General features: G+C 39.1%; 1 long non-coding RNA gene across 1 annotated transcript; it reads left to right on the top strand.

Annotated features, from left to right (window-relative positions):
- The first annotated feature begins 20,384 nt into the window (after window positions 1-20,384).
- Window positions 20,385-27,142, top strand: LOC147372600 (uncharacterized). Its single transcript, XR_015164890.1, has 3 exons — window positions 20,385-20,637; window positions 21,287-21,523; window positions 26,272-27,142. It is a non-coding gene; the product is annotated as an uncharacterized LOC147372600 (long non-coding RNA).
- The last annotated feature ends 309 nt before the right edge of the window (window positions 27,143-27,451 follow it).

Here is a 27,451-nt window from a genome sequence, read left to right as displayed (position 1 = left end):
AGATTTTTAGCCTACTTTTTAAAATTTGAAAACATTTTCTCCCAATTTGGCTATGTGGCTTGTGATATTATTGATCCTAAAAGTGTCTTTTGAAGAACAGAGGTACCTACCTAATTTTAAGTCTAGTTTATATACATATGGATCATGATTTTGGTATCCTAAGAAACCTTTGAAAATCCAAGGACACGTAGATTTTCTTTTTTGCTTTCCTCCAAAATTTTTATAGTATTGGGTTTTGCATTGAAGTCTATGATCCAGTTGTGTTAACTTTCTTATATGGCACCCCATTCAGTTTAGTTCAGTCGATCAGTCGTCTCCAACTCTTTGCTATCCCATGGACTGCAGCACACCAGGCCGCCCTGTCCATCATCAACTCCCGGAGCTTACTCAAACTCATGTCCATTGCATCGGTGATGCCATCCAACCATCTCATCCTCTGTCGTCCCCTTCTCCTCCAGCCTGCAATCTTTCCCAGTGTCAGGTTCTTTTCAAATGTGTCAGCTCTTCACATTAGGTGGCCAAAGTATTGGAGTTTCAGCTTCACCATCAGTCCTTCCAATGAATATTCAGGACTGATTTCCTTTAGGATGGACTGGTTGAATCTATTTGCAGTCCAAGGGACTCTCAAGAGTCTTCAATAGTGCAGTTCAAAAGCATCAATTCTTCAGCGCTCAGCTTTCTTTATAGTCCAACTCTCACATCCATACCTGACCACTGGAAAAACCATAGCCTTGAATAGACGGACCTTTGTTGTCAAAGTAATGTCTCTGCTTTTTAATATGCTGTATATGGCACTAGACACAATCTAAGTTCATCTTCTTGCATGTGGGTTTCTAAATGTTTAATCACCATTTGTTGAAAAGCCTATCATTTCTGCATTGAATTGCATTTGCTTCTTTGTCAAAAAACATTTATATAAGTGTGGTATATTTCTGGACCATCTGTCCTACTTCATTCATATACTTGTCTTTCTTGATACCAGTGCCACACTGTCTTAGATTATTATAACTTTATAATAAGTTTTGAAATCAAATAGTTTAAGTCCTTCAGGTTTGTTCTTTTTGAAAGTGTTTTGGCTATTTAATGTCCTTTGTCCTTAATACAAAGGACATTTTATAATGTCTAGCAATTATATAACAAAAGGAAAATCCTGTTGAGATTTTGACATGATTGCATGGAATTACCCATGGGCAAAATATATTAGGGCTTCTTTACATTAACTCAAATATTTCTTTAGTTTTCAGAGTCCAGACATTCATTTATTCCTATGTATTCTTTATCTGTACCAAATACCATTAAGGAAAATAAGGTCGTGGGAATGAATACCCATCCTAGTATTTTTGCCTAGAGAATTCCATGGACAGAGTAGCCTGGCAAGCTATATAGTCCATGGGATAACAAAGAGTCAGACATGATGACTGAATAACATTTTCACCAATATAAAAACCTTAAACACTTAAAAATATTTCTCTGAAAATATGTTGTATTTTGTTGAAAGACATTGGTTTTCTTTTTGGAGGTTATTTCTGTGGTCTAAAAAATATATCTAGTAATATGGCCTTTTCCTAGGAGTAACCATTTTCATATCCTTGGTTTCTACAACATTTTATACAGTCCATTTCTTATGAGAATCTCAACACAAAAATACATATTTCTAATTTATCTTTCCATCATGTATATGATAAAGTTAAAGAACCTGGCAGTTAAAGAGTTTAACAACTGTTTCAGTTCATCAACAAAGTACAGAAGTATGATACTTATTTCTTTGAATTACAGGACCCCTGATTATATTCCAGCAAATTTGCTTTCATTTTTTTCACCATTTTTAAGAGCCATGAAATAGGGCTTTAATTGATTTTCTATATACATATAGTCATTATCATATAAAATACAACAAGATTTCTAAATAATGTATCAATATTAAGTTTAATGTATAATTGCCAAAGGCATGGGAGCTAGGGCTTCCCAGGCGCTGCTAGCGGTAAGGAATCCACCTGCCAATGTAGTAGGCACAAGTTCCATCCCTGGGCCAAGAAGATCCCCTGGAGTAGCAAATGGCACCCCACTCCAGAATTCTTGCCTGGAAAATTCCAGGGGCAGAGGAGTCTGGCAGGCTACTGTTCATGGGGCCACAAAGAGTCAGACAGACTGAGAGACTGAGCACACACACATACAAACGGGAGCTAAATACAAATGTCTCTGTGGTCCAAAGTGTGTTCTATTTGCATTCCGTCACTGTAATAAGTGAAAATCATTTCTATATCTGTTTTTCAGTTCAAGCAGCATAAAGTAAAATTTTTCTTCTCATTGATACTCAGAAGTTAATACACAAAAAGCCTATAAAAATCACTATGTTACTTATCAAAGAGCAAAGCTCAAGATTATAGCCCTGTGAACTAGTAGGTGGTTTTAAAGGGAATGACATAAGTTGTATAACCACCCTTCTAATTGTTTTATTACAATGTTAGTTTTTTCCCAGAGAAATAAGATAAGCGAAATGGATACTGTCTAGTGGCTAATTGTGTAAACTAGTTAAATGGGTTACATTTCAACAGATATTTGTATATTTAGCTATTTTAGAAATACAGTTTTAGCAGTTAAACAGTTGTATGTTTCAATATGTCTGTAGTTTCAAATATTCAGCCATAATGCATTTGAAAAGGATTACATTCTTCTCACTAGAAATGCTATTTTATAGATTTCTATTTATAAAGTTCAAGGTAAATGGAATTTTAGGCTGTAGCACCTTCTGATGATTTTTAAGGTAATGTCAATTTCATCTTTAATGCAGAAAACGACTGTCACTGTGAGTTGACTAAGCTTTTTGTTGTCAAAAATTATTACTATTTTTATACCACCCTGGTATGCCAGTAAATGTTTTTTACTTCATTATCATGCTCAGGGCTTTATAATATCGCTTAATACAGGATGAAAATATTTGTCCACTTTTGGTTTGGATGTTTGTGAACATGAATGATTGTGGGGAGTCAAATGTAGTTGTTAAAAAGGGTTTTCACTGACGAATAATAAAATCCCTCAGAGGTATGGGTACATGTATTTTTAATAGGTACATTTATTGGATTACCATCAGCCATTTGTAGTACATTCCAATCGGTCCCCATTAACTGACTTAAAAAAATAGTTATTAAGCCAAGACTTCTCAGACCTTCTGAGCAAGACTGACTTCTGTTTAAATAGAAATTCAAATTTATAAAGTATTTTAAAAATACTAAATTATGTTTTCATCATGCAGCTTATTTTGGAGCTAAGGGCTGACTAACTTGGATGGTTTTTTAGGTTGCTTTTTACTAAGTTAGAAATAAGTATTTTAAATATATGGCAGAAAAACCTACCTCTAAAGGACCTAAATGACCTATTATAAAAGAAGCTTATTTTTAATAATTAGACACTGCATTTGTTTACATGTATACTCCAGAGTGCCTCTGAAAAATTCAATCCTCACATTTTTACTTTCCTAGAAACAGTGATGGACTTGTTCTAACTAGCTTTACTTGAGTTTCTTTCTCAGTTGCTTTCAGGGCAAATGACTTGAATCACCGTGTTGTTCGAGTTGATAGTATATGATGATTTAACCCTCAGAAAGCTAGTGCTGTGTATTTTGGCATTAATCCAAGTCACCATGAGATACACATAGGGCATACTTTGTCTTTGCTGAAATCATGAAAACACTACAATTTCGGAGTATGTGCTACCTGCTCCAAAATAATAAATTCCTATCTACCACTTTCATTCACGAGTCCATAAAGAGTTCCCCGTGGTTCCCTTAAAACTAAATCAGGAATATGTTTTTTTCAGTGGATATTCATTTCAGTGGGTATCATATTAATAAGTGGATTTTTTGTGCTGTTGTTATTCATTTTAGAAGTAGATTTTCACAGGAAACTAGCTGCATTTCAAAATTTAGCTCTAGTTTCTCATGGATAATTCTTCCTGATTCTATATTTTCTTTGAGTAGGTAAAAACTGAACACACAATTATTTGTACTCAAAGTTGCTAACTAGAGTTTCAAGCCAAGAGTTTCTAGAGTAAGGCAGCCTCTTTTGTCAGCATTTGTTGCCAAATTACATGAAAAGTCAATTTTAAGATCAACTATGTTTAGAAGTACCTTGAAAAGAAATCTTACAGCTACATTTCCAACTATCAGGCTTAAATCAAAGGACTTGCTTTGCTGGAGGAGTCCTGAGAGATAATAAGGCATGACGTCTCAGTGGTAAATCAGTGTAACATAAATAAGGTTTCAAAATGTTTAAATTCAGTGTGACTGACTTTTTCAGTCTACAGAATACCAAATAGTCTGCTTAACAAGTGATTTCATGTTTTTTCTCCAGTGTTTCAGTATCAAGACAACCAGAGGATCAGAATCATTGCTTCTGAAATTTAGAAAATTGAATAGATGTTAGAAATTGGAACATAAAAAGAGATAAGTATTTCCTATTTTCCTAAAGCTTTAGGAGTTTATTTAAGCAAAAATTGATTCAAACCAGGCAGCACCAAACCAGAGTTATTAGAAGAGCTAGTGAGATAAGTATTTCCCATTCTATTTTGAATTATTTATACATACTCAAGAATATCTTTAATTCCGGTAATATCTGATATACTTTGGATGTTACATTTTAGCATTAATCTATCCTAAGTTCATTTTGGCATATATAGGCATTTGTGTATGTGTGGCATGTATATGTATATTGTGTGCCTATATATGTGTACATATAAAATTTAACATTAACATGTCTCTTGGTTGATCATGCTGAAAATCAATTCAGAAAGCTTAGTTTTTTAAAAATTTAATTAAATTTATTTTCTATTTTTATTGTGGTGTAGGAAATGGCAACCCGCTCCAGTGTTCTTGTCTGGAGAATCCCAGAGACGGGGGAGCCTGGTGGGCTACCATCTATGGGGTCGCACAGAGTCGGACACGACTGAAGGGACTTAGCAGCAGCAGCAGCAGCTGACATATAATACTATGTATTTTCTGGTGGCTCAGACGGTAAAGCGTCTGCCCGCAATGCTGGAGACCGGGGTTCGATCCCTGGGTTGGTAAGATACCCTGGAGAAGGAAATGGCAACCCACTCCAGTACTCTTGCCTATAAAATTCCATGGATGGAGGAGCCTGGTGGGCTACAGTCCATGGGGTCATGAAGAGTCAGACACGACTGAGCGACTTCACGACACGACATGATTATGTATTTCGAACATGATGATTTGACATTTATATACAATATTAATTACTCACTATGATCAGTCTAGTATTCGTCACCATACAAAGTTATTACAATATTATTGACTATGTTTCCTCTGCTGTACATTACATGCCTATGACTTATTTATTTTTTAACAAAGTTTGTATTTCTTAATCCCCTTTACCTATTTTGCCCATACCCCTCCTCTGTCAACTCCCTGTTTGTTCTCTGTATCTGTGAGTCTGTTTCTGTTTTGTTTCATTTGTTCATTAATTTTGTTTTTTAGAGTCCTTTTATAAGTGAAATTATATGTGTTTGTCTTTCTCTGTCTCACTTATTTCACTTACCATAATACTCTATAGATACATCCATGTTGTCATTAATAACATAATTTTAGTCTTGTTTATGGCTAAGTAAGAAGAAAGCTTGGAGAAGGCAATGGCACCCCACTCCAGTACTCTTGCCTGGGAAATCCCATGGACAAAGGAGCCTGGTAGGCTGCAGTCCATGGGGTCGTGAAGAGTCGGAAACGACTAAGCAACTTTACTTTGACTTTTCACTTTCATGCATTGGAGAAGGAAAGGCACCCCACTCCGGTGTTCTTGCCTGGAGAATCCCAGGGATGGGGGAGCCTGGTGGGCTGCCGTCATGGGTTCGCATAGAGTCGGACACGGCTGAAGCAACTTAGCAGCAGCAGCAGCAGCAGCAGCAACAGCAAGAAGAAAGCTGAGCGCCGAAGAATTGATGCTTTTGAACTGTGGTGCTGGAGAAGACTCTTGCAAGTCCCTTGGACTGCAAGGAGATCCAACCAGTCCATCCTAAAGGAGACCAGTCCTGGGTGTTCATTGGAAGGACTGATGCTGAGGCTGAAACTCCAGTACTTTGGCCACCTCATGTGAAGAGCTGACTCATTGGAAAAGACCCTGATGCTGGGAGGGATTGGGGGCAGGAGGAGAAAGGGACTGCCGAGGATGAGATGGCTGGATGACATCACTGACTTGATGCACATGAGTTTAGGTGAACTCCAGGAGTTGGTGATGGACAGGGAGGCCTGGCGTGCTGCAATTCATGGGGTCGCAAAGAGTCAAACACGACTGAGCGACTGAACTGAACTGAATATTTCATTATGCATCTTAATCTGTTCCTCTGTCAATAGACACTTAGGATGCTTCCATGTTTTGGCTATTATAAACAATGCTGCATTATCACTGAGGTACATGTATCTTTTTGAATTAGTGTTTTCATTTTGTTTTGGGAGTTTTTCTGGAGTAAATATCCTGAAGTAAATTTACTAGGTCATATTGGTAGTTCTATTTTTAATTTTTTGAGAAACCTCTATACTGTTTTTCACAGTGGCTCCACGAGTTTACATTCCCACTAACAGTGTACAAGGGATCCCTTTCCTCCATATCCTCACCAACATGACTTTGTCTTTTTGATAACAGCTAAAAGCATGAGGTGATACCTCATTGGGTTTTGACTTGCATTTCCCTGGTGATTAGTGATGTTAAGCTTCTTTTCATGGGCCCATTGGCCATCTGTATGGCTTCCCTGGATTCTTCTCTGATTCTTGGGCCTAAATTTTGCTTTGTTTGGTCTGATGTACCCTGTGTGGTCTGATGTACCCTTCTGTTGTGGTTGGGCCATAATTGCTGCAGGCATGTTGGTGTGTGAGACCAGCCTCTTGGAGTGGAAGCTGCTTTAAAAGGGTGCTCCCGCTGCTAGCTGGGGCTGCCTACCATGTGGGGCAGAGCAGGAACCACTTTGGGAGGGCTGACCAGGACAGGCTGGTTGAATGGGCACATAGTGTTAACTAGGTTGATGGAGAGCAACAGAAATGGTACCTGCCAACACTGGGCCAGCTCTGTGGAAGGAGAGAAAGGAGAAAAAAAAGGCATTTTCTTACCCAGAGAAAGTTCCACCAGATCCCTGCCCTTCCAGTACATAGCCTAAAATTAGTCACTGAATTTCTTCTACATATGACTTAGGCATTTTTAAAGCTGCTGCCTCTGCATTGGTACTTGGAGTTAATGAGTTCGTTCATGAGCCCTTCAAGAGCAGAGTCTTGGTTGCCCACAGCCCTCTGTTTCTGTTATATGATTTACTTCTTTCCCATTAAGAATCAAGTCTCTTTTATAGCTGAGTAATATGACATTGTATATAAGTACCACATATAAAGTAAGTCAGAAAGAGAAAAACAAATGGTACAGATGAACTTAATTCCAGGGCTGGAATAGAGAAGCGGACGTAGAGAATGGATGTGTGGACATGGGGGGGTGAGAAAGGGAAGTGTGGGATGAATTTGGAGACTAGGTTTCACATAAATACACTACTGTGTGTATAATAGATAGCCAGCGGGAACCAGCTGTATATTGCAGGGAGCTCAGCTCAGTGCTCTCGATGGGTGAATGGGTGGGATGAGTGGGGTGGGAGGTGGGGGGAGCGATGGAAGAGAGGTCCAAGAGGGAGGGGATATACATATAGCTGATTCACTTTGCTGTACAGCAGAAACTAACAGAACATTGTAAAGCAATTATACTCCAATGTGGGGGGAGGGGGAAGAATTGCATCAAATATTGGGGGAAGAAATACATATATAACAAAAAAATTCATTTATTTAACTTCATTTTTTTGTTAGCAAGCAGAATAGGAATATAAACTTCTTGAATTTTATTCCCCAGAAATTATCACTGAGTTTTTAAACCAGCTAAAGAAAGACTATTCCTGGAAGAATTAAAATATTGCAAGCAAAAACTTAAGACCAAATAATTCATGGATATATATACTTGACTCTGTTGCAACAAATACTGTTATTGGGAAAAAGATTGATATGAACAAGACCCTTCTCTCCTTTATTCTTTCATAGATTTTTCTCTCTGTGATATGTATGTCAGAGGCCTGAAACAAAAGTGAAAGCAAACTTACTTCTTTCTGTATTTCTGTCTCTTCTCTCTTCCTTCTTTTCAGCCCAAGCACCAAATATTTATGTTCTGAGCACTTGGCTAGGTGCCAGGGAACAAGAGATGACTAAGACACAGTCCCTGACATCAACTGCTTTCCCATCTAGTGGTAAAGATAGAATACATAAATGCAAGGATTAAAGTGTTGTAGGCTGTCTCATAAAAGTATTATATCTCTTGGGAAAAGGAAAGAAGCATCTGTGTAGGAGGACTTAACAAGTATACAGATAAAATGATGGTTGTGATGATTGTAAGCTTGTGCTTGCCAAGTGGACAATGTGAGAAGAATGTTCCAGACAAAAGCAATAGCACAGAAAAAGTAAAGAGAATTGAAATGCTTGGTGAATGCAGGAAGGTTTAAATAGTTTTGGTATGGCTGGAGAATAAGAGGTTAATGTAGGAATAACAAAGAGAAAGGCATCAAAGAGATAGACTAAAACAGTTTTGAATAACTTTGATGCTTTAGAAGTCTGGAGTTTGTGCTAACAAGAAAAGAAACCTATAGAAGGATTTCTTGTTTATTTTAGTAATATCCATCTTGCAGCCAAGTGGAAGACAGTTTGCAGAGAGGCCCATGCAGAAGGAAGGGGGAGGAAGGAGACTCTTTCAATAATTCAAGCAAAGATGAAGATTTAGACTAAGGCAGTAGCTAAAGCAATAGAGATAGAGGAGTGAGCATAGAATGAAGGTTACTTAAGGAAACTCTATCAGGGACTTCCCTTTTGATCCAGTGGTTAAGAAAGACTTTGCCTTCTAGTGCAGGGAGTACAGTTTAATCCCTGGTCTGGGAGCTAGGATCCCACACATGTAGGGGCCAAAAAACCAAAACGTAAAACAGAAGCAATATTGTAACAAATTCAGTAAAGGCTTTTTAAAAAATGGTCCACATTAAAAAAAAAAAAAAAAGGAAAGCTTTATCAGTATCAACTGGGCAGAAAGCAAAGGGGCTCTCGGAAATTATTTTTTCCTATGTCCACCAAGGAACAAAAAGGCAAGTAGCCTGAATTCTCTACTTTTTAATTAATAGTTGGTTGTAGATCAATGATCACTTATTTATATAAAAGATAAGAAATATTTTCTGTGCAATTTTCCTATTTGGCTTTAGGTGGATTTTCTTTTTTTTTTTTTCCCCTCTCTCACATTATGTTACTTTTTCTTATTGCTGCTTGTATCTTAAATAGTTCATGATGAGAAAGAGACTTTGTACCAACTTGGGAAAAGAATTGTTTTCTTTATATGTAAATTCATTCACTCAACAAACATTTACATAGCATCTGCACTGTGTCTCCAGGGATATGAAAATAAAGTGATCTCATCCATGGCCTTAACTCAAAGACTTCACTCATAATGGAGAGAACATGTAGAAATCACTACTTTATAATGTAATAAATTCTAGAATGGAGGCATATATAATATATGAACTGCAGAGGAACACAGGAGAAAGTAAAAGCTGGAGGCCAAACTTGAAAAATGAATAGTTTGCCATGGGGAGGGGGAGTGAGACAGGATGCAGACATTTTATATTCAAAATTTCAGATAAATAAGTGAAGCAGAAACAAATGTTTCAGAATGACCTGGGAGAAAATGGTAAAAGATGAAGCCACTTAAAATTGGTAGGCAGGGACCAGGTCATGGAGGGTCCTTCAAGACAAAATATTCAAGAGTTATGACATGATCAGCATTGTATATGCAGAGAAAAGAAAAAGAACCAGCATGAGTGAAGTATGTGCTAGCATTGTGATGAATGCCTTAGGTAAGGTATCTCAGCCTGATTGGTGGGAAGAACACCATTTTGAAACTAAACAACCCTGAGTTCAGACCCTAGATTTTCTTTATTAATTTTAAGAGTTGGGCCAATTACTCAAGTTCTTCAACTACCTATCGCCTACAAAATATTTAACATGGAATTTGTATAGTTGTTATAAAGAACAGATGTTAGCTGTAAAATGTGTAACATATAGATGTAATTATATTGTTACTACTAATAAACAGTCTTACAGCTGAAATTCAAAGCCATGCTTAAATCCAAAGGATACATATGACACAAGCCTTAATCAATCAGAATGTTGCAGCCCTTTGGACTGTTTGATTTAGTAGTGGGTGTGTACCTCATTCTGAGTCCACTAGCTAACCTTGAGAATTATATGGGAGATAAGGTCTATTTTTCTGATAGATTTAAAGCAATGAGAATGTGAACCTAGAAATCCTTGTCATCTTTTGCCACTATGAAGCATGAACTGCCAAGAAGTCAAGCCAAAATCAAGGGAGACAAAGTCAAAAAATGACAGTCTTGGTTCAGTTGGACTTGAATAAAATTAGCTCTAACTATGAATTTTTTTTTTTTTAGGTAAAGGAGCTAAGTGGGCTTCACAGGAGGTTCAGTGGTAAAGAATCCACCTGCCAATGCAGGAGACGTAAGTTAAATCTCTGGGTCAGGAAGATCCCCTGGAGAAGGAAATGGCAACCCACTCCAGTATTCTTGTCTGGGAAATTCTATGGACAGAGGAGTCTGGTAGGCTACAGTCCCTGAGGGTCACAAAAGAGTCAGACATGACTTAGTGACTAAAACCAACAAGAGAGGAGCTAAGTAATAATAATAACCACAGTAATAAAAATAACTTTTCTCTTGGCATAACTCAGCTTGAATTGAGTTTTCAGTCACTTGCATCCAAGAATCAGATCAGATCAGATCAGTCGCTCAGTCCTGTCCAACTCTTTGCGACCCCATGAATTGTAGCACGCCAGGCCTCCCTGTGCATCCAAGAATACTGAATAATAAAATTGAAATCAGCAACACAGAACTGCCTTTGGAATAGAAATAATGTGGGAATGGGAAGGCTTATAATCAATAAGGTAAAGGACTAAATATTAAGACTTGCCTGGAGAATCCCAGGGATGGCGGAGCCCGGTGGGTTGCCGACTATGGGGTCTCACAGAGTCGGACACTACTGAAACGACTTAGCAGCAGCAGCAGCAGCAGAGACAGTTCATGTAGATCACTTGTTCTAGAAGCTGAGCTATTAAAAAATAATTTTAAAGGCGAAGGTGCAGTAGCTTGATTGGAGGCAGAGTTGAGGAAGTATTTGTTCCTAAGATGGGAGAGACTTGGGCATGTTTATAGACTTAGGGAAAGAAGCCAGTGGAAAGGAAAAGGCTGACAGTACTGAGAAGAGAAGGGATAATTAATGGAGGAAAGTCCAGGCAGAGACAGGATATGATGAATATTTCTGTTGCCATGAAATCTCTAGTAAGGTCTAGTGTCTGCTCAGATGGTAAATTCTACTAAATATGTTCAAATTTTTTATTAAAAAAATTGTTTTTACTTCTAACTATATATTTTTATGTCTTCTCTAATCTCTCCTACTTTCCTAAATCCTATGAAGCCTTACAACAGCCCCCACTCTCTCACCAAAAAACAAACATACAAATAAACAGAATTAAAAATCCCTGTTCAAACTGATGGAGATTTTCATGCCCTGAGCATAGCCCAAGATAACTGAAGGAAACTCAGTAGAGTCATTTTGTAGGTTTTTAGGTTCTGCTCTACTTTTTCGCCCACAATTTTGCACAAGCTGGTGCACAAACACAATGGGAAAGAGGATTACGTCAAATGTATGAAAGACATGGCAAGAATCCAATGGGAAAGACATGCCCTCCACATTTGGCAGGAGGAATGCAGGGAGGCAGTGGCTTTGTAAAGTGATGAGTCACACTTGAACAGACGCTCTGGAAGGAATTAGTTCAAGAGAAGGCTGGAGAGCTCCCGGACATGTATGAGTGCCTCAGGCCATTAACAGTATGTGTGTGATCACAGAGAGATCAGGAAACACTGAGAGCCTTAGCTCTTCTTTCTGGAAACAGCAGAGGAAAGAATTCCTGCTTCTCATGCCTCTGTGCTGGATGGAAAACCACAGCACTTTTGTTACAATGGGAAAATATTTCATGAGCACTACTTTTTAGAAAACCTTATCTTGACCCAAAATGTGTTAGTCATTCAGTTAGTCAGTTGTGTCTGACTCTTTGTGACCCCATCACTGTAGCCCACCCGACTCCTCTGTCCATGGAATTCTCCAGGCAAGCATACTGGAGTGGGTAGCCATTCCCTTCTGCAGGGGATCTTCCCGACCCAGGGACTGAACCCAGATCTCCCACATTGAAGCCTGACTCTTTACCGTCTGAGCCACCAGCGAAGCTCAAAGTATATCATAAGGATGTTAAGTATGGTCATTAGATAAAGAAAACCATGACTCTAAAGGAAAGATTAATCTAAGTTCACCTAGGCCACAAAATTAATGAGCTTAAGAAAGACTGGGCAAGAGATGGATGAGAGAGAAGAAACTTGCTTAACTCGAAATCAATCACCAAAAAGCAAGAAAGCATCTGATCAGCAGCAAATGATGAGCATGTAGACAAACCCTGAAATAATAACCAGGCAAAGAACTAAACCAAATTTAAATATCAAACTTACATATTGAACAATGTTATAAATATCAAATGCCATGGATCAGGAATCACAAGTTCCCATTTCTTATGGGTAGTAAACTGTTCAATATTTAATGCCTTGAGCAGAGACGGGCTATCTTTTTGCAATAATATTAAAAATAAACAAATATACCTGCCTATCTACATAAATAACAGCTATTCTCCTGATTCTATTTATGTTACTATGTTATGTATATACCATATATATATGTTATATACAAAAGTATAATCATATACCTTTGAACAGCAGTTGTAAAATTCCAATCTTATAACAATCAATTACATCCTGAGCTTATGATGTAGAAAAATATAATTTGTTGTGATATTCTTGAATGTTCAGATTTGACCAGGGCATAAAAAAAAATGGTTACACTTTCATAGGCTGAATTATTAAAGTGTGACCTAAATCCCCAAAGATTAGCTTTTTACATGCAATGCCATGAAATCAATATAATTTGGGTACTAGATAATGCAACTGAGTTTGCCCATTGGTTTATGAAGTATTTTGTTTCTAAAGCATTAAGTGATCGATCAGGACACAGAAACCTTTGGTTTTAGGCCGTCTGAAATGGATGAAAAACTGCTAGGATGGAGGCAGTTGAGCAAAGAGCATCAGAAGAGAGTTTCAGAGTGTGCCAAAGCAGCAGCTCACTTTGAGCTTTTATAATATAAAGCTTACTTTTTTTTTGTTTTTTTTTAAGTTTCAAAAGACCAAAAGTACTTGAACTAGGGAACTCCTAGTTCTAGGAAATTTTGGTGGAGACACAAAGCCTGTATAACCCAACTTTGATCAGATGACTTGCCCATTTCCTTATTCCACTTTCATTTTTTTAGTAGAATAACCTTGACACTAGGTTCCTGTGGAATTGAATTGAAGTTTCCACAAACTGTCAACATCTCCATCATGTGACTGCTTCCCTGGTAGCTTAGCTGCTAAAGAATCCACCTGCAATGCAGAAGACCCTGGTTCAATTCCTGGATTGGGAAGATCCCCTGAAGAAGGGTTAGGTTTCCCACTCCAGTACTCTTGGGCTTCCCTTGTGACCCACATGGTAAAGAATTTGCCTGCAATGCAGGAGACCTCGGTTCAATCCCTGGGTTGGGAAGATCCCTTGAAGGAGGGCATGGCAACCCAGTCCAATATTCTTGCCTGGAGAATTCCTATGGACATAGGAGCCTGGTGAGCTACAGTCCATGGAGTCACAAAGAGTTGGACATGACTGAGTGACTAAGCACAGCACAGCACTGCCATTTGACTAGAATGATGTCAGGAAAGCCAGTGGTCTGAGGCCAACCATGAACAGTGAAGGGATGTCCTCTACCCTCAGTGGAAGTAAAGGGTCTTATTTGGCTTTGACTTTTCTAAATTGGCAGGGAAGAGTGTTATTTGTCTCCTGCTGTTTGAAAGGAGCTGGAAGCTGTAGGTATGTGAGACCTGATTCTCTCCAGTCTCCCTCTGCATGAAAATTCTTGGCTCTTTGCCTGGTTTACTTTACAATTTGTACAATCTCATTATTCTTCTTTTCCTCTAGTGTCCTTCCCTGAAGAGCTTTTCTTGAATGCGATTTTTTTCTGTCTGAGTCTTCAGAGTTGACTGTGCAGAAATCTAATAAAGAATGTCAAAGTGCTGCCCTTGAGGATGTGGCAATAATGACTTTTGCTTGGAGAGCACCATCTATTATTATCTATGATGGATTATTATCATCCCTTAGGACTTCTCAGTAGGCCTTTGGAAAAAGTCCATTACAATATATTTCCCCATTCTATAGATTTGAAAACTGAGGTATATTTAAAAATCGAAGAAAATTGGCAATTCTAATGGTCATGTGCCAAAATATTACAGTAAAGAAAAAGAGCTGATAATGGGATCTACTCCGTGCCTGATCCTGTGTTAGGTGCTAGACTTCTTAAATATGTCACTTCTAATTTCCACAATGACTTTGCAAATTAAATGGCATTGTTTCCACTTCCTGCCTAGTCCCAGAGCTAGGATTTGTTTCAAAACTTTGGTCTTCATCACACATGCTTTGACTCCCAACGGAGTTAAAAATTTTATTACATATTTAAGTGGAACATTAAGTTTTCAAAAGCATTTTATTGACTGCTACTTTATCCTCACAAGAATCCCTTTCATTTAGTAGAGATTACTAATTCTTTCTCAAAGATGAAGAAACTAAAGAAAATAGAGATCCTCTGACCTGCTACAGAGATTAATCACATTATAGGAATTAGACTGACACTGAAGCTCCAACACCTTGGCCACCTGATGTGAAGAGCCACCTCATTGGAAAAGACCCTGATGTTGGGAAAGATTGAAGTTAGGAGAACGGCATGACAGAGGATGAGATGATTTGATAGCATCACTGATTCGATGGAAATGAATTTGAGCAAACTCTGGGAGGTAGTGAAGGACAGGGGAGCCTGGCATGCTGCAGTCCCTGGTGTCACAGAGTCAGACACAACGTAGCGACTGAACAACAATAACAAGGGATTAGAATTCAGATCTCTGTATTGAAAGGCTGTGTCATTTATGTTAGATCACACCATCTATTATTGAGTGTTTATTTTGGGTAGACTCAAAGCAGTTAAGGTCAATGAAGATTTCCACAAATAACCACCTAAACTTACATAATGTTACTGAAGCTATAGGTAAAGGGGGCTATTGGACATCATGGAGAAAAATGGACTTGTAAGTTTTCTAAGAGCAGAAACCCTATATCCCCAACAACTAGCACATGTCATGGCAAATAGTAGGTACTCAATACATAATGCTGAATGGGTAAGGAATAACTTAATTACATTCAGAGATTGAGAGAGCTTGCTAATGTGAGAAAATGCATAAAAACTGAGTAGGTAACATTGGTTTATAGTTAAAAACAACTTTTAAGCTTGTCTGTGAGGCTCACTGATAATAAAAGTGAAACCTATATGAAAGTGAAAGTGTCAGTCACTCATCGTGTCCAACTCTGTGACCCTATGGACTGTAGCCCATCAGGTTCCTCTGTCCATGGGATTTCTCAGCAAGAATACTGGAGTGGGCTGTCACTTCCTTCTCTGGGGAATCTTCCCAACCCAGGGATCAAACCTGGGTGTCCTACATTGCAGGTAGACCTTTACTGTCTGAGCCACCAGGGAAGCCTATATATCTCTTCTTCAAAGTCTTCCCTGGAAATATATCATCTGAGAAATATTTTTTAATTTGACTATATACATCATACTAAGTTCATCTATACACTGAAAATTCCACCAGACTTATCAGTGGTGTGTCTCTCTTTGGCTATCCTCAAAATGGCCTTATATCCCTAAGAATTTGTTCATTCTTTTGATCGATAATTGAGTAATTTTTCTTGAGTGCCTACAAGGTGTTAATCATGGATCTGACTACTGGAGGTATAGCAATAAAGAAAATAAGAGAAAATTCTTCCCTTGTATACTGTATATTCTAGTGTAGAAAGAAAGAATTATCAAAAAGTTAAATACATGTTGTATCAAATGGGGGTGACAACAATGGAAAAAGATAAAGGCAGCTTATGGAGTTCATGCGTGTGTGTGTTTGTGTGTGTGTGTGTGTGCACATGTTCAGTTTCAAGTACAGCGCTATGGGAAGTCTCATATGTAAGATGGTGTCTGACCAAAGATGTGAGGAGGTGAGACAGATGTAGATCCTTAGTGGGGTGGGAAAAGCATTTTTGAATGGAATATTATTTTTTTTATTTTTTAATAGGCGTATAATTGCTATACAATATTGTGTTCATTTCTACTGTACGACAATGTTGTGGATCAGCTATAAGTATGCATATATCCCCTCCCACTTGAGAGGATAGACTATTATTCAGCAATGAGAAGGGAAAAAATCTTGCCACTTGCAACAACATGAATGAATCTGCAGAGCAGTGTGCTGAGTAAAATAAGCCAAAGAAACACAAACACTGCATGGTATCACTTGTATGTGACATTATTTTTTTTTAAAGTCAGACTCATAGAAAGTAGAAAAAGGACTGCCAAGGGCTGAGGAAAACGGGGACAGGCAAAAAAAAAAAGGAAAGGAAAAGCAAAACCAAAGACTGCGAAAGAGCACTCAGTTAAGTACGAGGAGAAACAGGAGAATTTTCTCTTTGAAAGCCAAGGGATAACCATGTTTAAAGAAGATTGAGCAAGGGCGCCAAGTGTTTCTTTTCAACCATGAAACAACTGATATCAAATGTTGCTTAACAATCATGGCAAGAGAACTGATTAAAAGTTTTAACAATGGGAGATTATTCCTGCTTTGATAAAAGCTGATTCCGTGGAGAGATGAGGCTAAAAAGAAGAGAAGAAATAAAGGCAAAAATAAATGTACCACGTTATATTTCAGAAAAGCAGAGCAATGGGTCAGTAACTGGAGAGGACTGAGGTGGCTTGCAATAAGGAGGGGGTTGTGTTAACACACTGATGGCGTGACATTCTAATCTGGGTGGATTTAGGGACGACAGAGGGAGAAGAGACAGGAAGTGCTAATATGAGGAACACCCACTAGCATTCACACCTAGGGATGGTAGGATGAGGAGAGATAAACTAGCCAGCATGTCATGGATCTGAGTGGAAATGGACCTTCTCTGTTGGAGTAAAAAAAAAAGATGAAGGGAACTCTCACTGCCATATTTTAAAAAAATTTTAAGAGTAATAGTTATTTTAGGACACTGTCAGTTTCTGCTGTACAGCAGGAAAAAAATAGTGAATCTGTTGTACATGTTGTAGATTTACATCTAGCCAGATATACATTTTTAGATTCTTTTCTTATATAGGCCATTACAGAGAACTGAGTAGAGTTCCCTGTGCTATAGAGTAGGTTCTTATTTGTTATATATTTTATATATAGTAGTGTATATGGGAGAAGGCAATGGCACCCCACTCCAGTACTCTTGTCTGGAAAATCCCATGGGTGGAGGAGCCTGGTAGGCTGCAGTCCATGGGGTCGCTAAGAGTCGGACATGACTGAGTGACTTCACTTCCACTTTTCACTTTCATGCATTGGAGAAGGAAATAGCAACCCACTCCAGTGTTCTTGCCTGGAGAATCCCAGGGACGGGGGAGCCTGGTGGGCTGCCGTCTATGGGGTCGCACAGAGTTGGACATGACTGAAGCGACTTAGCAGCAGCAGCCGTGTGTATATGTCAATCCCAATCTCCCAATTTATCCTCCGTTGCCTTTTCCCCCTTGGTGACCATGTTTGTTTTCTATATCTGTGACTCTATTTCTGTTCTGAAATAAGTACATTTGTACCATTTTTTAAAGAATGGACTTTATTTTAAATTGAAGTGTAGTTGATTTACAATATTGTGTTGACTTCTGCTGTTATTCTCTTCCATTATGGTTTATCACAGGATATTGAATATAGTTCCCTGGGCAATGCAGTAGGATCTTGCTGCTTATCCTTCCTATATATAATTTTTAGATTCCTCACTGCCTTATTTGAAAACATAGGTTAAAGACATACTTTAGCCCAGAGGGTCTAGTGGAATGGTTCCAGGAATTGGAGAATGAATGACAAGAGCTAAGGATGGGGTAGGAGATCTACAGAGCGATGTTGGTTTGGGGTCCTGGAGATGGATAGTGACCTAGGACTTGTTGTGACTGAGATGAATAACAATAATAGAAGCAAGAGGATTAAACCTGATGATCTTAAAGCAAATTATAGAGACAAGTTTGTGAGTTCTGGAGATGAGGGAGGAGGAGATGGCAGTATTGTTTGGAGTGTGAAGAGCATGGGGGCGGGGGTGTTACATGATATTTGTAAATGCTATAAGATTTCTTTTTTTTTCTAGGTGGCACACTTTTAGGCTTTTTCCTGACTCTATTCTTATACTGTTCTATAATTACTATTAAATAACTAGGTGTCAATAAAAATAATAGAAAAATTACATTATTCCAGAAGATGCTAAAATGCTAAATGAGACTTCATCCTAAAAGAGATGGTGTAACTTGGAGAGACCAGGACTCCTATTAAGAGAAACTAGAAAAGCTAAATAAAATGATGACCAGTTCAAATATGTCAGAGGATACTAAAGAAAGAACACTGAAGAGAACAAGGTAGGGCACTTAGATATAAAGTGTACTCATCATGTAATGGATATGTCTTCTTAGGACAACAGCTGGATTTGGGGGATGTGTAGGGCTGAGACAGTAAACTGACTGGTGTTCAGAGTCCTGTAGTTCCTGAAATGTCTGGTGATTCTCCCTTTTTCGGCAGGATGTAGAGTCACCAAGGTGAATAACCATAAGTCCCCTTGTTGTTGTTCTGACTTTTTGAGACACAACTGAGCAAGTCCCTTTAGGAAAAGTCTAAGGGAACTGCCACTGTATATAGCTTCACGGCCCCAGGGATCACAGGGTCCCTGGGACTCAGTCAGTGGGTTCCAAATCTGAATATTGTCTCAGATCTGATAACCAAGCAAGGGATGGTGGTATTTTATTGGGGCAGCTTCCCTCATCTCCCTACCCTTCCATTCTTGCCCTTTTGTTGTTGTTGCTGTTGTCATTGATTTTGAGCAGAACTTCTGTGGACTGCCTATTTCTCTTGCTCTCAAGGACAACACTCTGCTCATCATCTATGCCTTTCCCTGTGGGTCAAGTCTCCTTGGCTCCTCCTCAGCTCATGCTCTGACCTTTCTGGTCTTTATGGTGATGACAGCCTTGCAGCTGATCGTAGATAGCCCTTGCCACCTGGTCTTTATTAATCAAGATGTGGGCCCAAACGTTATCCCTATGGCTGCTTATGCATCCTTCTCTGTGACTGCCTCTCCTCCTGTCATTCCTAACTTGCAGAAGAGACCCACCCCTGAACTTCACAGGACTGCTTGGGCCCTCTTACCAGTGCATGGCTGATGACCTTGGCTAATATGTGATTCTCCTGGTCTTCTCATGGAACCTGATCTTCTCTGGTCTTACCTACTATTAATATATCCATTCCAGCACATTTATTTCTGTCAGCTTCTTTTTTCCTTCCTATACCAAGTAAAAAAAAGTGTTAGTTGTTCAGTCATGTCTGATTCTTTTGTGACCACATGAACTGTAGCCCACCCAGCTTCTCTGTCCATGGAATTCTCCAGGCAAGAATACTGGAGTGGGTAGCCATTCCCTTCTCCAGGGGATCTTTCCAACCTAGGGATTGAACCTAGGTCTTCTGCATTACAGGTAGATTCTTTATCATCTCAACCACCAGGGAAGTCAAATGTCAGGGCAATTCAGGCATTTCTACTTTGCTGAGAGTATGCCATTTTGTTTTTCTAACTCTAAAGAGCCCAACAATGAGGTGGCCCCACCCTTGGGGTTCCTAGCTTTAGGCATTAAGTCTTGTGTCTCAAGAAAGTATAGCTGAGTAAATCAATCCTTTCTCATCTAGCCCTACATTCTACCTCCCTTGATCAAGCAACATCAGAATCCAATCCCAAGATAATTGCTTATCCTCCAATTAAAACTAAAAATTAAATTTTAAAAAGAAAGAAACATAACCTTAAAAGAAAAAAAAGAATCCAATCCTAGTAGTACTCACATTACTCACTGTTTTATTCTGGCTAATTCTTGCTATTTTTTTTTTTTTTACATTTATGAGATTTTCCTCCCTTCTGAGGCTTAGCACATCCCCTGCCAGGTGATACTGGGATTTAACCCTAGTGATCAGCTTAACAGCCTTGAGAAATGAGGACCAGTCCTGAGGGACACACCTTATATCACAGGAGAGAGGCTTCATTAGCATCTTCTCACATAGCAGAAGTTCTACCACTTGTAAGGAAAGAACAGGCTACTTCTGCAAGCCTAAAGTGTTTAAGGGGGGTTACAGAGTCCACCCTCTAGGGGGAGGGGGTGGGCAGGAAGCCATGCAGATATCTCCATCTCATGGTTCATGATCTCACATTTTACCCACCAGGCCATGGACTTCACATAACAGGACTGCTTTGCCTGAGTCTTCCTGCTTCTTTGAAATGCTGCAGCTCCAACAGATAAGTCTCAACATGTCAGTCAACTGTGTGGCTCTCCCAACACAGGTGATGGGGGCTCAGTGCAAGCTACCCAGCCTGACTGAGGAGGGCTTCTCTGACTCATAAATAGCTACTAACGGCTCGTTGGGAGTTTCCTTGGTGGTATAGTCCAAAGAACCCGCTTGCTATTGCAGGAGATGCAGGTTCGATTCCTGGGTTGGGAAGATGCCTTGGAGGAGGAAATGGTAACCCACTCCAGTATTCTTGCCTGAGAAATCCCATGGACAGAGGAGTCTAGTGGGCTAAAGTCCATGAGGTCGCAAAAGGTCAGACACAACTTAGCAACTAAACAACAGCAACAACTCCTTGTTAAGAGTCTTCAGTCTTTCCACCGGGTGTCAATACAACTCAGGAAAACCAGCTGACTCTGCTGCGGTTTTAGGCATTTTCCTCCCTGCCCCCTTGTTGTTTTTCAAATACCCTGCCTCATTGCACCTGCTACAACATTCTTTTTCAACAGAACATTTTCCCAGGTCACTACCAGTGAAACCAGGCAACTGAGCTGCAGTGTGTTGCCAGGAATTATCTAGGCTTACCATCAGCTAGGAAAGTGTTCTCTCTACTTCTGGGTGTGTAGCTGGTGAACCGTTCTCCACATCGCCATCTTGGTGCCCTTTTTCTCAGGCTAATCGTGGTACCATTTGTGAAAGTGAAGATACTCCAAGTAGCAGACAGCAAAGCAGGAATAAATACGCAAGAATGTCATCAGGAGAATGCCTGTGAGACAAAGGGTCTGGGGACACTAAGAGAGCTGGCAGACTACAATGCAAGTTGAACCCAAGGAAAGGATAGAAGGAAGAAAGGTGAGGTAGAAGATCCTAGACCATCCTACAGTCTAAAGAAGGTTCAGCAAAGCTGTTGGTGAGTACAGTAGCCCCCCTTATCCATGAGGGATATGTTCCAAGACCCCCAGTGGATGCCTAAAACCATAGACATTATTGAGCCCTACACATACTGTTTTTCCCATACATACATATCTATGGTAACCATGGACATTATTGAGCCCTACACATACTGTTTTTCCCATACATACATATCTGTGGTAAAGTTTAATCCATAAATTAGGCACAGTAAGAGGTTAACAACAAAACTAATAATCAAACAGAATGATCATAACAATATTGGGCTTCCCAGTTGGCTTAGTAGTAAAGAATCCATCTGCCAATGCAGGAGATGCAGGTTCGATCCCTGGGTTGGGAAGATCCCCTGGAGGAGGAAATGGCAACCCATTCCAGTATTCTTGCCTGAAAAACCATGAACAGAGGAACCATGCAGGCTATAGTCCATGGGGTCACATAAAGAGTCATATACGACTGAGCAACCATGCACACATAACGATATACTATAATAAAAGTTGTGTGAATGTGGTCTCTCTCTTTCAAATTGTACAAATTTAATGCCTTTTCCACCTTAACTAAATTTGAACCACACATTGTGGCCATGACTTTCCCAGTTTGAGGTGCAACAGCCAAAAAGGAATTTTTTTCCCCTTCTTTATAGTTTTAGGGATAGATTTTCTTTTTTAAAAAAATTTATTTTAATTGGAGGCTAATTACTTTACAATATTGCAGCGGTTTTTGCCATACATTGACATGAATCAGCCATGGGTGTACATGTTTTCCCCATCCTGAAACCCCCTCCCAACTCCCTCCCCATCCCATCCCTCAGGGTCATCCCAGTGCACCAACCCTGTCTTACCAGAGACTTAGCAATCTCTGCTTACATTTTTTTTTCTTTCCTTAATTCGGGAACTTTCACCTTTTCACTTAAAGGAAGCACCATTAGAGCTTCTCTTTGGCCCCTCCAAATTGCCAGCATCCCTGCTCTTGTGTTTGGGGGCTATTACTAAGTAAAATTCGGGTTACTTGGAGCACAGGCACTGTGACACTGGGACAGTAACCCAATAACCAAGATGGCTCGTAAGTGATTAACAGGAAGGACAAGCTGAACAAAGTGATGATTCACATCCCAGGTGGGTCAGAGTAAGACTGTGCGAGATTTCATCCTGCTAACTCAAAAAGACATGCAATTTTAAACTTATGAATTATTTATTTCTGGAAATTTTCATGCAATATTTTAGGACTGAAGTTGACCACAGGTACTGAATCTGTGAAAAGTGGAACCGCAGATGATGGGGGACGACTGTATTTGAGCCAAGGTCAGCTGTTAGAGGAGTTCCGTATCTGCCAGGCATGAGCCCTCCTCAGAATCCTCACAGTGCTCAGTTACCAGCTGGGATGAGACTAGTAGGGCTTGCCCTGCTGGCTCAGATAGTGAAGAATCTGCCTACAATGCAGGAGATCTGGGTTCTGTCCCAGGGCCACGAAGATCCCCTGGAGAAGGGAAGGCTACACACTCCAGTATTCTCACCTGGGAAATCCCATGCACAGAGGAGCCTTGTGGGCCACAGTCCACACACCCGTAAGGGTAGAAAGTATGGCCATGCTGTTCTGTAGCATCTGGTCCCTTGGTCAACGAAACTCCCTTTAGATGGAGGTCTATGACATGCGTGAGCACAACATCTTGGTTTCAGGAGTTTTAACTGTTGATTTATTTCTTAAATACTCTAAACTCACAAGGCAAAACTTTCCAGGAGTTTTTAAAAGAAACCTTAGCTTTAGGGTTTGTGTGTTTAACCATTCCCTTTCTCTTTGATAGTCTCCAAACTCTAAGGTTCATCTCTCCAGGACTTTGAGACTTCTGATTTCTGCTTAACATTTTAGCCTCTTACCAGCTGCTTTTTACTTGGTGTGTTGGCCCTTTGACTAAAACATGGGAAATTTAGAAGTCAATGAATACACTTGAGGGGAAATTGCACTCAGAATATTGGGTTCATTTCTCTGTAATTCACTTTCCTTCAAGATATTGGTCTCTCTGGTCCTTGCTGCTTTGGTATCCCTGAGTACCAACTTTTATCTTCTCAGGTCAGTGACACTACTGTTCCACAACACATTTTCTGTTTGACTTCTCTTCCAATGTTAGTTTACCAGCAGACACCCTGATAGGCTTCCCTGGTAGCTTGGATGGTAAAGAATCCGCCTTCAATGTAGGAGACCTGGCTTTGATTCCTGGGTGGAGAAGATCCCCTGGAGGAGGGCATGCCAACCCACTCCAGTATTCTTGCCTGGAGAATCCCTTGGACAGAGGAGCCTGGCAGACTACAGTCCATGGGGTTGCAAACAGTTGGACACAACTGAGCAACTAAGCATAGTACCCTGATGGAAGAAGGTGGTAGTAAAGGCAGGCTCATCTTAATACCTTCCCTTAATATTTAGGAGCCTGGCCCTTTAAATTTTGGCTGCATTGGTTGTTCTCCAATGCCACCATTTATTTTGAATTCTATCAAGCTTTTTTGTTTGTATTTTATTAAGCTTCTTGAGTTGTTTTAGATGGGAAATTGAATCTGATATCATTCAGTCATAGATGAGTCATACAATATTTAGTTTAAAAAATCTGCGTTATTACCCTTAGAGACCCACTTCCCCCTCACTTCTTAACATTCAAATCCACCCAGACAAAAACAATTAACATTTTCTTCCTCAAGAGAAAATATATTCTCTATATTTTTCTCATCATGTCCCTGTTATACTATGCTTCTTTTATCTCAAGATAGACTTAGGCAGTTTTAAAATATGGTTGTTAAAACTTACGTAGAAGGCAAGGCATTAAGTATGATATTTTAAATCATATTAAAACTGTATGTTGTGTGCTGGAAGGAAACTGAGGGGTAGTTTTGTGGGGTGGCTTGTTCCTTAGCTACTGTCTTCCTGGGAAAACCTGGTCGTAAACTAACATTTTCATTGAAACTGTAATTTTCATTACATCAAATCTACTATTTCTCTGATTTCTTCTTTAAATCAAAAAATGACAGTTTATATTAGTAGTGAATGTATTAGAAAAAAGTGTCAGAGATAGGATATACTTGAAATCTTTCTGAATGTGTGATTTATAAAGGAAATTATTACAAGTATACAGGTTAACAATACACTTCTGAAAATCTGAGCTCTAGAACAGTTTTCAGAGTTAACAATTATTTGCTGTGAATCTGTGTTTTATGTACTTAATAAATAGTTGCTCAAGTTCTATAAGTATGCTTTTTTATTTTATTTTATTTTTTAACTTTACAATATTGTATTGGTTTTGCCATAGTATCAACATGAATCCGCCACAGGTATACACGTGTTCCCCCTCCTGAACCCTCCTCCCTCCCCGCTTTTTTAAAGCTTTTCCTTTATGGCAGTTATTTTGGTTTTTATTTATATGTATTCATTGACTAATGCTTTATTGCTGTACAATTTCTATTTTCTCCTGTCTTCAATAGGAAAAAGTATCTAAACATTTTTCAGGATGACAATGAGAATTAAATTAGTTACCATATGTCAAAATTTCTTAAAACTATGGATAACAGTGATCTCAATTGTAAGAGGTTTTTAATCCTCATAACAATTCTCTAACACACATCTTTTTCCCATTTCACAGATGGGGAAATTGAAAGAGGTTTTATAACCAGCTTAAGTTTACATGTATATAGATGGAAGAGTCAAGAGTTAAAGCCATATTATAGCATACACAGAGCTCTTCCCAGTTAATTCAGTCAAACACTAAATCTAGATTCTTCTGTGAAGGCATTTTGCAGATACGTTTAAAACACTAATCAGCTAAATTAACTGAACAAGAGATTATTCTGTGCAGGCTTGAGTTAATCAATTGGAAGTTCTTGTAGATTTGTTCAGGCCCTCTCTGAGTGGGCTTCCCTGGTGGCTCAGAGGGTAAAGCGTCTGCCTGCAATGTGGGAAACCAGGGTTCGATCCCTGGGTCAGGAAGAGCCCCTAGAGAAGGAAATGGTCAACCCACTTTGGTACTCTTGCCTGGAAAATCCCATGGACGGAGAACCTGGTAGGCTTCATGGGATCGCAAAGAGTCAGACACAGCTGAGCAACTTCACTTTCATTTTCTTTTCTCTGAGTGGAGGCTTTCCTCCTATGGACCAGCTTTGGCTCCTTCCTCTGGGTTCTGACTGGCTGCTGACCCTTTCTGCGTGCTCAACAGGCTTCCATAGTTATACAAGCAAATAGACTTACATTGGCTTGTAGATAAAATCTCCTTCTGCTTCTCTGGTTGAACTTTAATACTTGAGTCTCAACGTTGGTCAAATTCAGACTGAAAATATAGGGAGGGAACGGTGAGTTTAAATCTAGGATGGAGGGAGAGATGAACCCAGGGGAGAGTCTTTTTTTATTGCATCTTTATGCCTAGCTATGGAACACATTTTTTTTTTTTTTAGGAATGATCTTCCTGTCATGTGAATTTCTCATGTTCAATGACTTTTGATGTCTTTTCTAAAATTATATGATATATATATATATATAATTCTAAAATTATATATATTAGAAATATAACTAGGACTATATCAGTATTTGTATGGTTAGGCTTTTCTCTTGCTCTCCGTGCCTCCCCTACTTGACCAGGCCCTGCTCTGCACCCATGACTATCCAATCCTCTTAATTGTAAGGCTTCATTAGCCCCTGGTAACTGGGGCTAAATTTTTTTTTTTTTTTTTTGCATTTCTGAGTTTGTAAGCTGTATTTTTGCTGTGTGTCTCTTAACAGCAGGTATACATGATATCAGAGAAGGCAATGGCACCCCACTCCAGTACTCTTGCCTGAAGAATCCCAGGGACAGAGGAGCCTGGTGAGCTGCAGTCCATGGGGTCGCAAAGAATCGGACATGACTGAGCGATTTCACTTTCTCTTTTCACTTTCATGCATTGGAGAACGAAATGGCAACCCACTCCAGTGTTCTTGCCTGGAGAATCCCAAGGACGGGGGAGTCTGGTGGGCTGCTGTCTCTGGGGTCACACAGAGTTGGACACGACTAAAGCAACTTAGCAGCAGCAGCAGCAGCAGCATACATGATATAATCTCACCAACAGAATGTAAAAATTGAAGAAAAACAGCCCAAACTATCCCTTTCTTTGTAAGGATCTTAGAAAGTCTAATCAAATTCCTGTAGGATGGAGAATCTCAAAATTTTAACTCACTTTTTTTATATTTAAAGAGGAAAGAAAAAAGAGGTGACTTATAGGGCTGCATATCAAAACCCAAATCCAGGCTAATAATAACTTTGCAAAATAGCCTTCCTACTCCAACTTTTATCCTTTTTTTATTTAAAAAATGTCTCCAACATCCCAAAGTGGTTACGATAGGTTTCATGTCACACAATTATTTAAAATATTTTTAAGGTTTAATGCATGAACATGTATATTAGAGTATGAATGGAAAATTGTAGTTGATTAAACAGAATAAACCTGTGAGAATGATTTAAAACTTTTCAAAGCACTTGCTTATTTTTTTAATTGATATATAGTTGATATACTATCTTAGTTTCAGGTGTACAATACAGTGACTCAAATTTTTTTTATAGATTGTATTCAATTTAAAATTATTAGTAAATGTTGGTTATATTCCCTGTGCTGTATAATATATCCTTGTAGTTTATTTATTTTATACATTGTAGTTTGTACCCCTTAATCCCCTATCTCTTCTTACTCCTCCTCACTTCCCTCTCCCCACTGGTTAGAAACTAGTTTGTTCTCTGTATCTGTGAGTCTGTTTTTTTTATGTTCATTTGTTTTATTTTTTAGATTTCATGTATAAGCAATTACATGTAGTATTTGTCTTTCTCTGTTTGACTTATTTCACTAAGCATAATGAAAGGCTTAGTGGATCCATGTTGTGAATGGATTAGTGAATCTAGATCCATCCATGTTGTTACAAATGGCAAAATTTC

Source organism: Bos grunniens, chromosome 5 (assembly GCF_055505025.1).
Source record: "Bos grunniens cultivar Pamir isolate PY7600 chromosome 5, Bosgru_T2T1.0, whole genome shotgun sequence".
Lineage (NCBI taxonomy): Eukaryota > Metazoa > Chordata > Mammalia > Artiodactyla > Bovidae > Bos > Bos grunniens.
Note: the sequence above shows the minus strand (reverse complement) of the source record. Positions and strands in the feature narration are given on the sequence as shown.